Below are 15,055 nucleotides of genomic sequence, written 5' to 3' on the forward strand. Positions count from 1 at the left end.
CACGGACACGGGCACGGACACGGAGGACGGACCCCCCGGCCCCGCCGAGCGCCGTCCGTGCTACGGGGCTGGAGGAAACGCCACCAGCCGTTAAGAACAACCCCCAACAACCTACGTTAAAATTAATAATAATAAAAAAAAAAACAAACCAAAAACCGCTGAAACACAAATTCTAGAGCCCTTCCCTGAGGTGACGAGCGCTGCAAACCCGAGCCCACGGAGGTGACCACCACCGCACCACCGAGCTCGCACCCATCGCGGCGGCCCCGGGGGGGGGGAAAACCCCGGCCCCGGCCCCCGATCCCTGCAAACCCCCCTTCTCCTTCTCCTCCTCCTCCTCTTCCTCCTCCTCCTCCTCCTCCTCCCGTCCCACAGCGCTGCAGTGAGCTCCGGGCACGTTACTATAAACTCTGCTGCTCGTTACAGTCTCTTTCACCCTGTAATTATGACCGCAGAAAGAACATAGTGTACAACTGTATTGTAGTGGAGAGAGGAACGACTTGAGGATATTTGGGGGAAGCGTGTTTACAGACCAAAAAAAAAAAACCAAAACCCAAAACAATCAGTATAAATGCACATTTCTGAGATAAAGGCCTTAAACATTCCTGAACGATGCTCAGGGACGTCGTCCCCTCACAGTCAGCGAGCAAAGGGGCCTGAACTCCCAGTCAGTATTTTCACAATCATAGACGTGAAATCAAGACAAAGTGGTCAGAGCATCTTTGATGGCGGACGCAATGCCAGCGGCAGTGTTGTAATAAAAGCATTTGGCAATTTCCTTGAAAGAAACGCTGATGCATCATTCAGCTTCAAAGTATTCTTTTAAAACAGCCCACGCTGGCTACGTTATCTGCTGAAGTGACCCTGGCTTTTTGCTCTCCGACTGTCTGTAGGCCAGCACACTGCTGCACCGCTAACCGATTTGAGGCCGATTGCGGCATTAGAGCATAAGTTTGTTGAAGAACTAAACGTGCACGATGCAGGTCTGCACAACAGGGTCAGAAATCCAGACGCAGTGACAGCCCAGCCCAAGCCCCTCTCCGTGCCGGGCCCAGCCCCTCCACTCTCCCCTGGGCAGCGTTTGGAAAATTCTGGCCCTCACGTCACCTTCGACAAAGTTAAGCCAGTTTTGCTCCCCATTATAGCCTTCCTGCCTTCCATAAATCCATCATCAGCCTTTTTGCTTGTGTTATTCCTCACAATCCCTCTTTATCTCTTCTCTAACCTTCGGGCTGTCCTTTGTCTCCTGCCACTTTCCACTTCCTTCCTGCTTCCCTGGTGAGAACTGGTGCGAAACTCCCGGCCGTTGTTTACCAGACGCCCTCTCTCTTGCTCCATCTCTTAGATTCCTTGCCAAAATTAATCCTACCTGCCTCGCTCGCCTCTGGCGAGTGCTCCAACCTGAGGATTAATTTCCACTTGACAGAAAGCTCTACCCAAAAATGACACGAACGTCTGGCTTTAGAAGTATAATTTCGCTCGTAGTTTTTCTGCAGGCATGTCTCAGTATCTCTCTGCTACGTGCTTTTATCGCTGCCTTTCATTGCCTCCCCTCCACCGAACCCTGCTGCTGGTAGAGTTTCTGTGGATGCTCCAGTCCCACTCGCGCCACTGCGGGTGGAACTTCATGAGCAATTCTTCCCTTGCTGCCGAAGTAGGCAGCGCATCTTTTCCCCATAAAGGCCTTGCACGTCTAACAGAAGCGACAGCTGGTTCTGTCACTGATATTCACGGTGGATCTGCTGAGGGTGAAAATGCCACCGGGCCAAGGCTACTTTTCAGACTAGAACCAGATTTACAAGCCCTGAGTTCTTCACGACCAGCCTGATGATGGGTTCTGCAAAAACAGAAACTGTGCTCCAAGTGTCCCCCACGGCCTCGTGCCCCTGCTTCTGCTCCGGCCCTCCCCGAAGCGCTGCACAGCCTGTGCTGTTGCTGACTTGCAAGCAGGCTGTCACACCTCGCTCTTCTGCATGAGGCCACGTGGCAGAGTAACTCCCAGGAATCAGAAAAATCAATGCCATAGCGCAACCTGAGTGTTAATAAACTAGAAACCCACATTCATCTTACCAATAATAAAAAGCAAATAGGATCCCTGAAGAATAAATTCAATTAAAAAAAAAAGAAAAAAACAACCAAAACACAACAAACACAAGAGACAATTAAGTGCAATCAGTACAGCTTTCCTCTCCAACAGCTGTAGTCAAACCCCTGCAGCCAAACTCAGCAACCACAGACCTGAACATAAAAACCTTTCAAATGCCTACGTGCATGCAAGGGATGTTTTGTGTTAAAAGGGAAGTGCAAGCACGAAGGGGGAAGAACTTCCTTTGTTTCAGCAAAGGAAATGCCGTTGTACCCCAGAAGTACGGGGCTAATCCTGAGCTCTTCTGTCTGCACACACCCCCCCCAACTCAGATTTGGAAGTCCATACTAATATTACTAATAGTAATTGCCCCTGCCAGATGTGACACCAAGCAAAGGAAGAGAGTGTTTAAAGTTGAGGCTCCAATTGACATGCTGGCTTGTTTCCTTTAGCTTTGTCTATGCTGGGGTCTCAGCTACAGGTGTGAAGTTGGCAGAGAAAAAAACAAGAAGATAACTCATAAAAGAACAGGATTTCCGGGCTGCAGGAAATAAACAGCTTCTTAAAACGTGGTTTCAGTCTGAATTGGAAAAACTGACTCTCTTCAGCATTTCTTAGTCCTCTGAACTGTAAATTCAGAGGAATTATCATTCAGAAAAAAACTCAGGCACCCAGGATCTTCTTGAAATAATCCCCCTGATGCTGCTCAGGGAATGGACATCCCTGCCATTTCCACGGCTGCAGGAACAGCCAGGCCCAGCAGCTCATGCCACGTCCGTGACTCCAGAGCCAACCCTCTGCATATACTTCCCAGCGTTTTCAGGATCCAAATCCTAGCACTCTAGCTCTACAACAGGGAGCTCAGAATCCCCAAAGCTCACATTAGGCTCTCTGCTCTAGAGGTAGGAGGCAAATCCCCCTTCGAGGTTTGAGGTTCGACCCCAGCGTGTCAGCCTTCCCAGGACTCCTCTCGGCAATGGCTCCCCAGCACTTACTTGCTCCAGAGTCAGATAGGATCCCTGTAAACACCAGCTTTCCTTGGCACCAAAACATTCCCCCAGGGATTTAGTTTGCTGGAAGTTTTCTTACCTTCTGTAAGGAAACTGCACTCTGCCAGTGCCAGAGGTGTCTGATCGGATTGATGCAGGCTCTCATGCTCAGACATCAGCACTTTTCTCCCAGAATAAGAATCCTTTACAAAATTCCCCATGACTTCTGGTTTTTACATGAACTAGGGATTTTAGACATCTCTTGGTGTTTCCTTAGAGCACAACCCTTAGCTGAGAGGCAGCAAAGAGACACAGAAGCCCATGAAATCTGCTTGTAACTACAGACTTCACCCTCCCCTTCCAGAAGCTCCCTCTGGATTGCTCGAAAAGGAAGGCCAATCTTTTTGCCTAATGCTTTCAGAAAACATTTTGTCCTCATTTGGTTGCACCAGAACCAGAAGATTACCAGCTGTTAAATGCTGATTACAAGAGAGTCAATGGGTGGCAAGGGCCAGCATGGTATTAAGCCCAACATTCGTCCATGAGTTGGCATTCATCTCTCGGCTGCTGCTTGAATTCATTACCATTTACAGCGTCATTCTGGCAGTGATTTATTGTTATTAATGGTTTTTATGAAGTCCTGGAGTACAAAAAAAATCTTGATTTATTAGGCCAGCCACTAACTTTAAAGTCGTTCCCTTCCGTTTCCAATTATAGCATGGTTTAGTATAGTGGGTGGCTTTGCTAGACTGTCAGGAACAAGATTACACATTAAAAAAACTGTCTAGGATTGCATACAGCCCGAGTATGTCTTCATGCTAGCTTGGTGGCAGTCACGCAATGCCATGAGTACTATGTGATGAACACAGAAAAGTAGAGAATACTTTCATGAGTTCACACCTTGGAAAATACCAGTACAACTTAGCGCAGCAGCTGCAAAAATTCTTTGGATTGCAAGGGAAAGATTTAAGTTTCAGGCTGTGGACACCCAGTTACTTACATTCCAATTTAGTTAAAAGATGCTAAAAGAGATGAACCACCAACCCTTCCCCCAACCCAATCTGCTTCATAACTTCAGTATTTCTGTGACCCATCCCTGCAGTGCTTGGAAATCACAGTAAGATGTCTTTGTTTTCAATGGAGTGTTGGATCAGGCTCTGAATATTTCTCATGCTTTCTCGTATTTGAACTAAAGAAAATTCCACTTCATTCCAAACACATTAAGGCTGGGCCAGAAAAATCATATTTAAACCTGAATCTGTCTTCAGATTTGCACTCTGCCGAGGCTGCTGCATTAGGATTGAGAGATAGGGTTACTACCTTGAGTAAACTAGGAATACCAGAAATCCAGACAAACCAACCGAAACAGTCATTTCCCGTACAATACTCAGTAGCACATACAGTAGTTTTCAGCTCTTTAAAAATTAAATAACTCTTTTCAGTTCCTGGCAGCCATGCTAGTTAGTTTCACAGGATATCCAAAATGAGACCAAACAGCTTCCTTCCCAAGGGATTCCCGAGCGGACAGGCAAGCTGGAAAAAGTACCTCTCACAACTGTAATCACAGCCAGGATGTCCACCTCATTTCCCAGGGTAAAACTTAAGATACAGGTCTCCCACAAAACCTGCATTAGTCCCAATGCCGCTCACTGGGACTCTTGCAGAGATTTATTTTCTTTTCAGTTGCACAGAAACGAGCCTGCCTGAGCAAAGCGTGTGCCAATACGTTGCACACAGAGAGCACGAGGAACCCTCTCCTTGCAGGACTGATAACCCTCTTTCACTTCATGACCCATGACTTCACAGCATTGTTTCAGCACACCACTTTGGAGTTTCTCAAGCAAGAATGCTGCTGCTGGAAGTTTCCCATTTCCCGTCAGCCCAGCACACGTCCCTGCTATCCCTGACAACAGCCACACAAACACTTTCAGGGAGAAGAGTTGTATTTTCTGGAATGATGATATTTTGCACTTCTGGCTTTTGGGCTCTCAGTTCCAGCGCCAGTTGAATACTCAATCGTGAGTCTGTGCAGTAATACACGAATCATACAGATAACCATTTCCCTGTGCAAAAGCTATTTCTATTACATTGCCTCCCCATGAGAGTTCTTCCTGCTCTCATTTTCTTTTCCTTCCTACGTCACCAGGTATTTCACTTTGACTGTATGCCTAGTATCTGAATACCAACACAGTATTTGCATGCTACGGTAACACCAGTGCACGAAGGCTGGCTGGCAATTTTGCAAAATTAAGAGCAAGATGATGTATTGAAATAAATTGAACTCATACATTTTATATTACTATTGTATATTACTGTTGTGTAGCCATCTGCCTAGCTCTAAGCTTCTCCCTTCCCTCCCATCTTCTGCAAAGTTATTTCTTCATTCAAAGTGGCAACCATTTTAAATGCTTTGCAAGGAACAGTAGCTATACGTTACTGGGTCATCAGATCCCAATGGGGTTTATGAATACCATAATGAATTTCAGCCCAACATCTGTCTGCTCTCTGAAACAGATGCAATTATGGGAAAAAATAGCTGCTGCCTCTTCACAGGCAGATTTCTCAGTAAAAAAAACCCAAATACAAAGAAAACTGACGTAGCATAGTTTAATCGCTACCACATTAAGTTTATCAGTCAAAATATCATGTGGCACATGCATTTTTTGTGAAAGCAAGACAAGTTGTGGTAACTTTTCTGGCAGACAGGCAGAGCTTTTTTGACTTTTAGAAAATCTTGCAGGCATGGTTTTGGTTTTGCCAACCAAATGCTAGCCTTGGATGACTCAGACCACAGTTCCCTTTTATCCAAACCACTGAAGTTTGGTGGTTAGCTAAGAAGGAACTGGTATCTGAATCACCCTTGGTTTGGAGGAATTGCCAGATAAAAGTCTTGGGGGCAGGGTGTTGGTTGGGGCTTTTTGTCCCCTTCTTCCCCAAAGGAAAGAAAAAAAAAATCAACAACTTTAAAAGTGGGGACACCTTTCAACGTGCTTAAAAAAATTTCAAAAATTAACTTTATCCTATCTTTTTAACCTTTTCAATGCAACATGCCAGTCTTGGTACATTTGCAGTAAATTAAACAGATTTTTTTCAGTCATGTTGCAAGCCTAACCTGTGCCTCACAAAATTACACAATTTTGAGCTCATCTTTAGCTACAAAAAAAGCCTACATCATTGCTCAAGTCCCAGTTACGTATCTGCAGTTCCCAAGCCCCCTGCTTCTCCTTTTCTTAGCGGAGGAAAAAAAGAGGCAAAAGAGGAACTGTAATTTATGAGCCCCCATCCAGCCCTATGGAACAAAACCTGCCCTCTGTGACCTATTAAACATCTTCAGGGAAGCCTCCTCTATTCTCACTCCAATTTCTATTTAGTTCCAAGTTGTTTTTCATCTCGGTAGTTTGTCAACTTTGACCATTTCAAACGCACTTGGGTGCCCCAGTGCATGCCTGAGCCTTTTAAATCCTCCTCTTTTCCTCAAGGGAAATGTATCCTGTCTTTGGGATGTTGCCTAATTATTTTTTTGTGCGTGTGTGTGTGTGTGTGTGTGTGTGTGACTGCTGGATGGGAAAAGCAAGGGGAAGCTCATTTGAGCCCTGAGCAACAGAGTCCTCTTCCAACACTAACTCATGAATAAGTCTATGCCTTTTCCTGTAGATCCTTGCCAGTCATCTCTAAACATTGTCTATCTTTGTATGTTAATAACCAGCACAGAACTTCCAGCCAAGTTTCAATTATGTCTGTAACACCATGCTCAGTCTGGTAACAGGCAACACGGCTCTCATGAGGGTCTGTCAGTATTCTCACTGCACTTTACAGAGTATCTGGGAAAGCAGTGGGTAGGTGCGCTCGCCTTGATGTTGCTCCTGCACAGTGCAGCTGTCAGCTGAGACTGTAAACATTTTAAAAATTAAATTTGACAAGTTGTTTAGTGGCTTGGGAAGAATGGGAAGTCTCTGTACATCTGCCAGTCATTCACCAATATTTAGTCATGGAAGTTTTGTGGCCAAGGAATATGTTTGCGCAGGTCCGAGACCGGGTGTATTCACTGCTTTTATTGACAACCTGGAAACGAATACCAAATAATCGCTGCTTAGTCCACAGAGGGCACAAAGAGGCAGCGTGGCAAGTGGCACAGGGCTGCGCTAGAGCGCATACGTGGCTCAGTAACCTAAACCCATTTAAACAATATGTAATAGCATCTTAATACCAGCAGCTCGTGGCAGGTTATGCGCAAGCCCAGTTTGCATGCGGTGGGGTGGAAGGGCTGTGGCGCAGACCCTCCTTCCCATGCTGGGCTGGCTGCATCCAGCACAGCCTCGACATTGCCCAGGGCACCGAATCCCAGGGGCGCTTACAAACTGTAGCAAACAGAGCGGATCTGTGGGAACAGCTTGGTGCAATACTGTGGCAAAAGGGCTGACGGGGTCATGGCTGCATAAGCAGAGAAGGAGGACTAGGGAAGGGACTTCACCTCCCATATGGCTTTGCCGAGATGGATGCTGGAACAGCAGCTCCAGCATCTTTCTGCTAAAGCGCAGAGCAGAAACTAAGACTTGGATTCAGTGCAAGGAAGCAGCACAAAAATTAACGACCGAGGACAAAATGGCTTACTGTGCCCACCTTGAACAGCTAAAGCTCCTACCTTATTAAAAAGGGAAGCAACTTTATATTTTCTCCAGAGGAGAAAACAGTGGGCATTTTAAGCACAAAAGACATAACGAGAGGCAGTAGGTGAAGCAGAAACCAGACAGTAAAAAAAAACCCACCCAAACCCAACAAAGTAGAAACAAAGGCACCATATGTTAACAGACCTATTGGTTTCCATTGCTCATGGATCTCTCGCTTTCTGGTTCCTAGGGTAAGTGAAAGAGTGCTCAGACCTCCCCAAATTACAGCTGCTTTCTGCAGCCTCTCAGACTGTTTCGCTGGTCCAAAGTAACGGGTGAACAAGATGTTCTGACCATAGCAGCTTCTGTGCCACCCAGGAAATCCGTCCGCTCCGGAGGGCTGCCGGGCTGCATTACAGTAGCCGAGTCGCAGCCAAGCCCAGAACTGGCACCCCATAGCGTGCTTGGGCTCAGCCTTCCAGCAGGGAGAACTGGGGATTTAAACCAGCTTCCCTTTTCACAGCAGCTTAAGTTCTTTAAGGAGTTTAGCTCCATAAACCAATTAAGCATCTTTAAGTCCTTGAGCTCTCATACCTTCTCTGAGCAGTTTGCATGCTTACATGGCTTTAAAGGGCGAAAGCTGATTTCATCTAGCTGAGACCTGAGCATCTTAAGAGGTCACGGGGCAAGAAATCCCAAGCAGAGTCGGCGAGTCTGGAATCCTCTGCAGACCAAATCTGGGGTGCTGTACTCCCGTGGCCTCATTTCTGCAAGCAAATTCTTACAGGTTTGGAAAAGGCCAACTTCACCTTTAATTCTTTGCTTTCCAGAAGGCCTAGTTCTGGGTTATAAAGTAATGGATGGCTCGTGAGCTCATAAACTTTACACGCTAAGAGTGGGAGTAAAGCAGCTATTATCTGCATTTACACATCCACTGTGGTAGTGCAAGCAGATATAACTGGTGTGTCACCCCCTTGAGTCCCATCCCGACGCCTTATCTGCCCTTCCTGTCTTTTTCCTTTGGATTAGTTAACACTAAAAGGAGAATGCTAATACAGTCATTTGATATTTGAATATGAAAGCTTACAACCAAGTCTCTGAAGTACTGTTCTGGGCTTTTTTTTTAAACAGCAAATCAGCAATATCTTGAGAGCCAGAAAACCACATCATAAAATTTAAGCGAATCTATCACCAGGCCCCTTTGTTTCCTGTAGGACATACCCCACATAGCTAGATGAATTTCTATATAACATATATAGATTTGTATCATATATATACATAAATCAAATTACTGCCTATGTCCCAAACACTGTCATTTTCATAGATGCTCTTTTTAAGTCAGTTAATAACCATACACCGTTATGCTGTGTTAAAATACAGTTTTTTAACTCCTGCACAGGAAAAACACCATGCTGCGGTAACAATGTGATTCTGTAAACAGTTGTGGATTAACATTCAGTGACCACTGAATCTTCTCTGTGATTAAAAATCTCCACCAGCTGCCCAATCTGCTTTTGTCAGTAAACTCTGCATCATTTTATAGCAATAAAAATACAGTTCGCCCACTCACTTGAGGTCAGTCATGTGCTTATGCCTGAAAAGGAGCATTTACGCGAGCGTTACGTGAAGGGCAGACCTGCTCCATTGCTCTGGAGCTGCTACTGCTGTTGTTTGCTTACAAGGTCACCATCTCTGTTTCTTCTAAGCCGGTGACAAATCATCCCAGGGTAGTGCCCTCTGCATTAGGTTCACCCGAGGAGGACGTGGCACTGAGGCACAGCCCCTGGACCCTGAAGCAGATCTGGGGGTGCTGGATCTTTGCACGGGCTTTCCAAGATGAGCCCTGTCCCAGTAAAGCACTTTGCGCAATTCGTTACCTGACCCCAACTCATCAACAGGTCCAACTATATAGCTCTAACCATGAAACTTCCCAGCCTAACCCCCTCCTCCCCCAAACAGGAGGCATCTCAGCAGTTCCTCCCTCCCGGCAAACACAGATGGTGTTTCAAACACTTGTCTCACCCTTGATTCAAAATTCCCCAAGGCCACACAGCTCCTACTAAAACATTTCTAGCATAACTGTACCTACCAGCTCAGGCTGTGCACCCCTTATCTCGTAGCTGGCAGCACTCTCCCAGTGCCTCGAGCTCCAGGGATGGGAACATACGACCACCTACCCAAAGCTGAGCTCCCTCACCAGGCAGGGACCCAGCTCCTGGCAATCATGGCTGGTAGAGAAGGTGAACACAATTGTGGCCTGGTTTGCACTGATTTTCCATTCTGCCTCTTTGATAAAACCTTTACAGCCCAGCACTGTTCCCCTTTGGCCTTGACCCTCGCTGTGCTGAGCCGTCTGGGACGCAGAAGGCTGGCTCACCAGCCTGGCTGGGCTGTAGACTTCCCCTGGCACAGATGAACACCCGTGCACCGTGCACTTTCTCTTCTTTAATCTCTAAAACCAGAGATGTTCCTTGTGGTGACTGTGAATACACATGCACACGCTCTGGGTACTCGCACACCTCTTCGGAGCTGCATGCTTTATACCACCTCTTGCTTTGAAGCAGCAATAGCACTTCCACTTTTTTCCTGTGTGTTTTTTTCTTTAATTAGAAAAAAAAATAACACCACAAAACAACAAACCAGAAAATCTTTCAGTTTAATCTGGAATACTTGAACCCTTTTGCTCTTTTTGCTGGACTTAGGTTACCCCACAGAGACTGATTGTTTTCTTTCTTGTCCAGACACATCTTCCTGCTCAGCCAGATAACAATTTGCTTTACTTTTGTGTGGCTGTATGGGTTTGTGTTTTCCCTCGACATTTCTGTGAACAATGTAGCAAAGGTCGGTGTTGTGTATCCCCATTCCCTTTCTCTTTTTGGCTTATCTTGACAATTCTCCCATACTGATGCTAGCTGTTTTCCCAGTCATATTTAATCCCCTTTATGGCCACCTCCACTTTTCCAATGCATATGCTGGCATTAAATTGCCTGTTATCCTGTCCTAATTTCCACATTACAACTGCTGGGAGGATAATCATAATTCATCTTTTTTTTTTTTTCCTCTTTGCTGTGTCCCTTTGTATTGTTTATTTTTCATCTAGATGGAGAGAGCCTGCAAGTCCTTTCACGACTATTATTTTTTCCACATGTCCAAGCTCAAACTGAGAATTAGAAAGCTTCCAGGGCTGATCCTTACTTGGCCAGCATTTCTATCGCATTTTTCTTTTTAACCTTTTGAGAACATTTTCTGCAGTTTTGCCTTCCCAGCTGATCAGATAGGATGCCAGAGGCGGCGGGGAGGGCTCACCAGGGGCAGCCCCCAGGGTGACTCTGCACTGGAGATGTGCTGAGGCCCTTCGCAGAGGAGCAGGCTAGCAGAAAGGTAACTGAATTTTAGTCGAGCTGAAACCTGATTGCTATTGGGGTCAGGAGGGACAATTTTGGCCTCTAGGCAACACTAACTTTTTACAGTACTGCTGACTCTGGGAAGGTTTGGTTGGTTTGAGTGGGGAGCGTGGTTTCAGCTCACTTCTTAAAATTTGGCACAGTACTTGATGTCTTACCCATGTAAAAGTGGGACAGAGGGAGGGTAGTTTTGTGCTTCAGGTGGCAAACTGAAAATACATCTGGTAACTCTCCTTCATGTTAGAAAGAATCACAAGTTCTGCCAAGGCACATCACATTAACTAGTCTAGTTAAAAACACAGACCCTGTAACTCACAGGTCTTTTTTTTGCCCTCGGTAGAGGCTGTTGGATCAACTGAAGCCAAATGCTCAGCATTACTACAATCTTCCTTTTAAGCTGCTCAGATTAATGGAATAAATTCTCATTCAGAGAAATCAGGTACAGATCCCTAACAACTACAATGATTTGACCCTGGCTTTTGAGTAGTACAAATTACAGCAGAATATCATTATTAATTTCAGCTGTCTGCTGTTCTGGCAAATTATCATTCATCTCCCCAAACGGGTATCTCAGCTGGAGACCTTTGTTTTATCATCTCAGCGTAAAAAATCCCCACTGCTTCCTCCCTCCAAATTAGCAGTCTGTGATTTCCCTGAGGAAGTCTGTCTTAGGTGTAGTGCTATGACTTATGGCTGACTAATATCACCAAGACTAGACAGGGCACCAGCACATTTTTACCATCCAACACATACCTGAAATCTCTCACCAGGTCCATGACTGCCTGCTCAGGAGTTAGTCACTTCTTCCACAGCCTGTAGGGAAGACAGCAAAGTGAAAGGAATGTTGCTCTATTCTAACGAAGCTTGCCGTCAGTGGCTCACCACTCACACGTACGCTGAATTCATCTTACTCTGTATGAAAACTGCCCAGGCTGCAGGCTAGGGGTTCATCGTGGTGTCATTAAAGCCTTTTCCTGGTTTCTTGGTGTTACCTGGTAAGCTCCTGAACTAACCAAGTACCATAAAATGTAATTTCTAAATGTTACAGTGAGCCTCACTGCCCCGGTGCTGCATTTCAAGCTGCCTGTAAGGAGCTTTTCCCTTCCCACAGCTAGGGAATCGTCTTGGGTGGCTCAGTGCAAAGTACAAGTTAAACATGAAATCATCAGGAAAATGGTGTAGTGACCGTGCGGGGTGGCTGATGGGTCAGCAGTGATACCCCCAGCGCACGGTAAACCTGGAGAAAAGCAGAGCTGGCTGGGGCAAGGGAGGTCAGCCCAGGGGGAGGTGTCATTCCCAGTGGTGCCAGGCAAAGCTGTACGGACACGCTGAGGCTGATGATTATCTGAGCTTGTTCTGCTTCAGCTACTTTGTGAATACGCAGCTTCCACATCACAATTTTTAAGTCCCATTTAAGAAGCTAGTAACTTGCTACGAGTTAAACTGGTCCTAAGTTACCTGGTGATACTTTAGTCTCACTCTGACACGGTAGCTTTGCCACCAGTGCTGTTCCTGCGGTTTTTGCTAGCTCAGGGGGAGCAAGTATTAGAAATCAGACACTTTGGTGAGGTTTCGGGGCCAGTGAGGCCTGGTGGACATGCGTATTGAAATGCTGTTGCATCTTCTGCTGAAGAAGTGACAGCACTTGAAGCCCTGCGCCCTGGATGCCAGCCGCAGATGGGCATCCCCGTGCCACCCCTTGCACACCGTACCCCTGCCCTGCCAACACTAGACAATAATTTGTTCTTTGGGCTCGCTCTAGCCTCAGCCTTTTTGCCAAGTGAAGGGAAAAGGCTGCCAAAGGAGAGGTCCAGGTTGTCCACTAGAAACCGCCGCCCCAAGATCAGCAACTAGCGTCACAGAGAAGTGACCGTGGGATGGCAGCAGTTTTGGGCAGTCAGCCCGGAGCAGGGCGATGGGCACCGCATTTCCCCGTTGTAAGGAGGCTGCCGGCTCCGTCCCTGCAGGGCACCATGTGAGATTAGTGTCAGCTACCTCACGTGGACACCCTGGTTTCTGCCCTTCTGCCCACTCCTGCCTCAACTTCTGCCACCGCCCTGCACAAACCACTGCGCTTCCCTCGCCAGCTCTCTTGGGGACAGTTTGTGCTTTACAGTCTTACTGTAAAATAACAAGAATCAGGCTTCTAAAATCGGGAAGTTTCTCTAACAGGATTCTGTGCTTTTGCTATAATCGCTCCACATGCTCCTCTGACAATTTCTGTGACCTTATTTCTCAAAAAAAAAAAAAAAAGAAAAGACAACTCCCATCATCCCTCAAGTCTCAGTAGAGCTCTCCACACACTACAGGAGAGGCAGAGGCTGCCAGCTCTCTAACTGGAGCTCTTCTTACACATGTTTGTTAACCCTCAGGGTACAATGGATGCTGAGAATTACTCTTTCGTAACATTTGTTTGGCTGCCAAAAAGGAAAAATGATTAGCAGCTCAAAGGTTACATTGCTGTATTTTGCAAGAGAAGCCCTTGTCGTGGGCTGCCTCTGTTTTGCTGACTGTGGATGCGACGCCACGATGCTCGGCTGCCCGTGGGGTACCGGGGTGCTCTGCCCATTGGGCTGTGCTGCTCCAGCTCTCGGTCCTGGTGCTCGTGGCGCGGTGTTGGAGATTTCCACCGCTGCCCTGCAGACGCACGTCCTCTCCTCCTCTCATGGACGGCAGCACCCAGACCTCGCAAGTGGTGCCCAGACCTTGCAAGCAGCCACCAAAGGCCTTATCTCCCACTTAATCTGTATGACTGTGACCGGCTTTATACTGCACATAAAACACTCCCTGCTACAGGCAGTGCTGTTTCTATACCCTCCCCAGGGACTTCAGTATCTTAAAGAGAAGCAAGATGATAAGTTTATATGATATAGTTAACGGTTTAAGAAAGGATTTAAAACAGATTGCTGAATTAATGACTACTGTTATTGTTTCCTTTATTAGCTCCTTATTAGCCTGTTTCCTGGGGGCAGAGCTGTTTGGATAGGATTTACCTCTCTTTGGTCCCTGGGGAGCTCAGGATTGGGTACCGTAAATAGTTTTGGAAGGCCTCTCGTGGGTCTCAGAGCAGGCTGCAGCGACCACAAGATGCTGATGCCATTGTGTCCAAGCAATGCCCATGCCCTACACATCCCCACCAGCTGCCGGCACGGCCACGACTTCTAGGCATGTAGTGGTGGGCTCCAGCCCCTTACACACTCGGCTCCTGCCCCTCTTTACCCCAAATTGCCACTCCGTAGCACCTCTTGGATACACTCACCCAGCCCGACTGCCTCTGCCACGTCACTCTTCTTACAGGGCACTCATGCTTGTATTTCACAGCTGGGGGAGTCTGCCAAGGGCAAGCCAGGTCTATCAAGTTCATGAACGTCCTCCTTTATTTTGCTGTCTCGGGCTCCTCTTTTTTTGTTCCACAATAAAGGGGCTGCTTTGAATTGCCTGTGCACCAAGATATACCTGTACCTGCATTGGTCTAGGCGTTTTGCAAAGAGAAGTTGTTCAGAAGCGTAACCGAAAACTTCTGGCCCTGGATTGAAGCCTTCCTCGCAGACTGGCACTGTCATATCACAGATGCTTACTCTGTTCATTATGTCGATGGGTGTTAGCAATGAAGTTTGAACTTTGTTCAGGTTTTCCCTGAGTTTGGCAGTGTAAGAGCCAGAGCTCTGACATGGGTTCAGGCTGGTTGTTAGGTACAAATTATCTGTCAGTCCAATTTTTTTCCCCGTTGCCTCCTTTTGCCAATAATTTGCTACAGCACAGAGATTTCCTGTCATCTCATCTTGTCAGTTTGCATCCTTCCAAAGTCACTTCACTGCCGATGATTAGCTTCTGTCTTTTCACCTCCCTGCAGCGAGCTGCTGATCCCACAGGGAAGTGTCATAATGTGCTCTGGGGGAGCTTTCCCGTGCCCCCCCAGAACAGCCACGGCGCAACCCACTTAGGGAACATTCAGAGGTTGTTCACACA

The sequence above is a fragment of the Haliaeetus leucocephalus genome, unplaced genomic scaffold (genome assembly GCF_000737465.1).
Source record: "Haliaeetus leucocephalus isolate CR32 unplaced genomic scaffold, Haliaeetus_leucocephalus-4.0 Scaffold262, whole genome shotgun sequence".
Lineage (NCBI taxonomy): Eukaryota > Metazoa > Chordata > Aves > Accipitriformes > Accipitridae > Haliaeetus > Haliaeetus leucocephalus.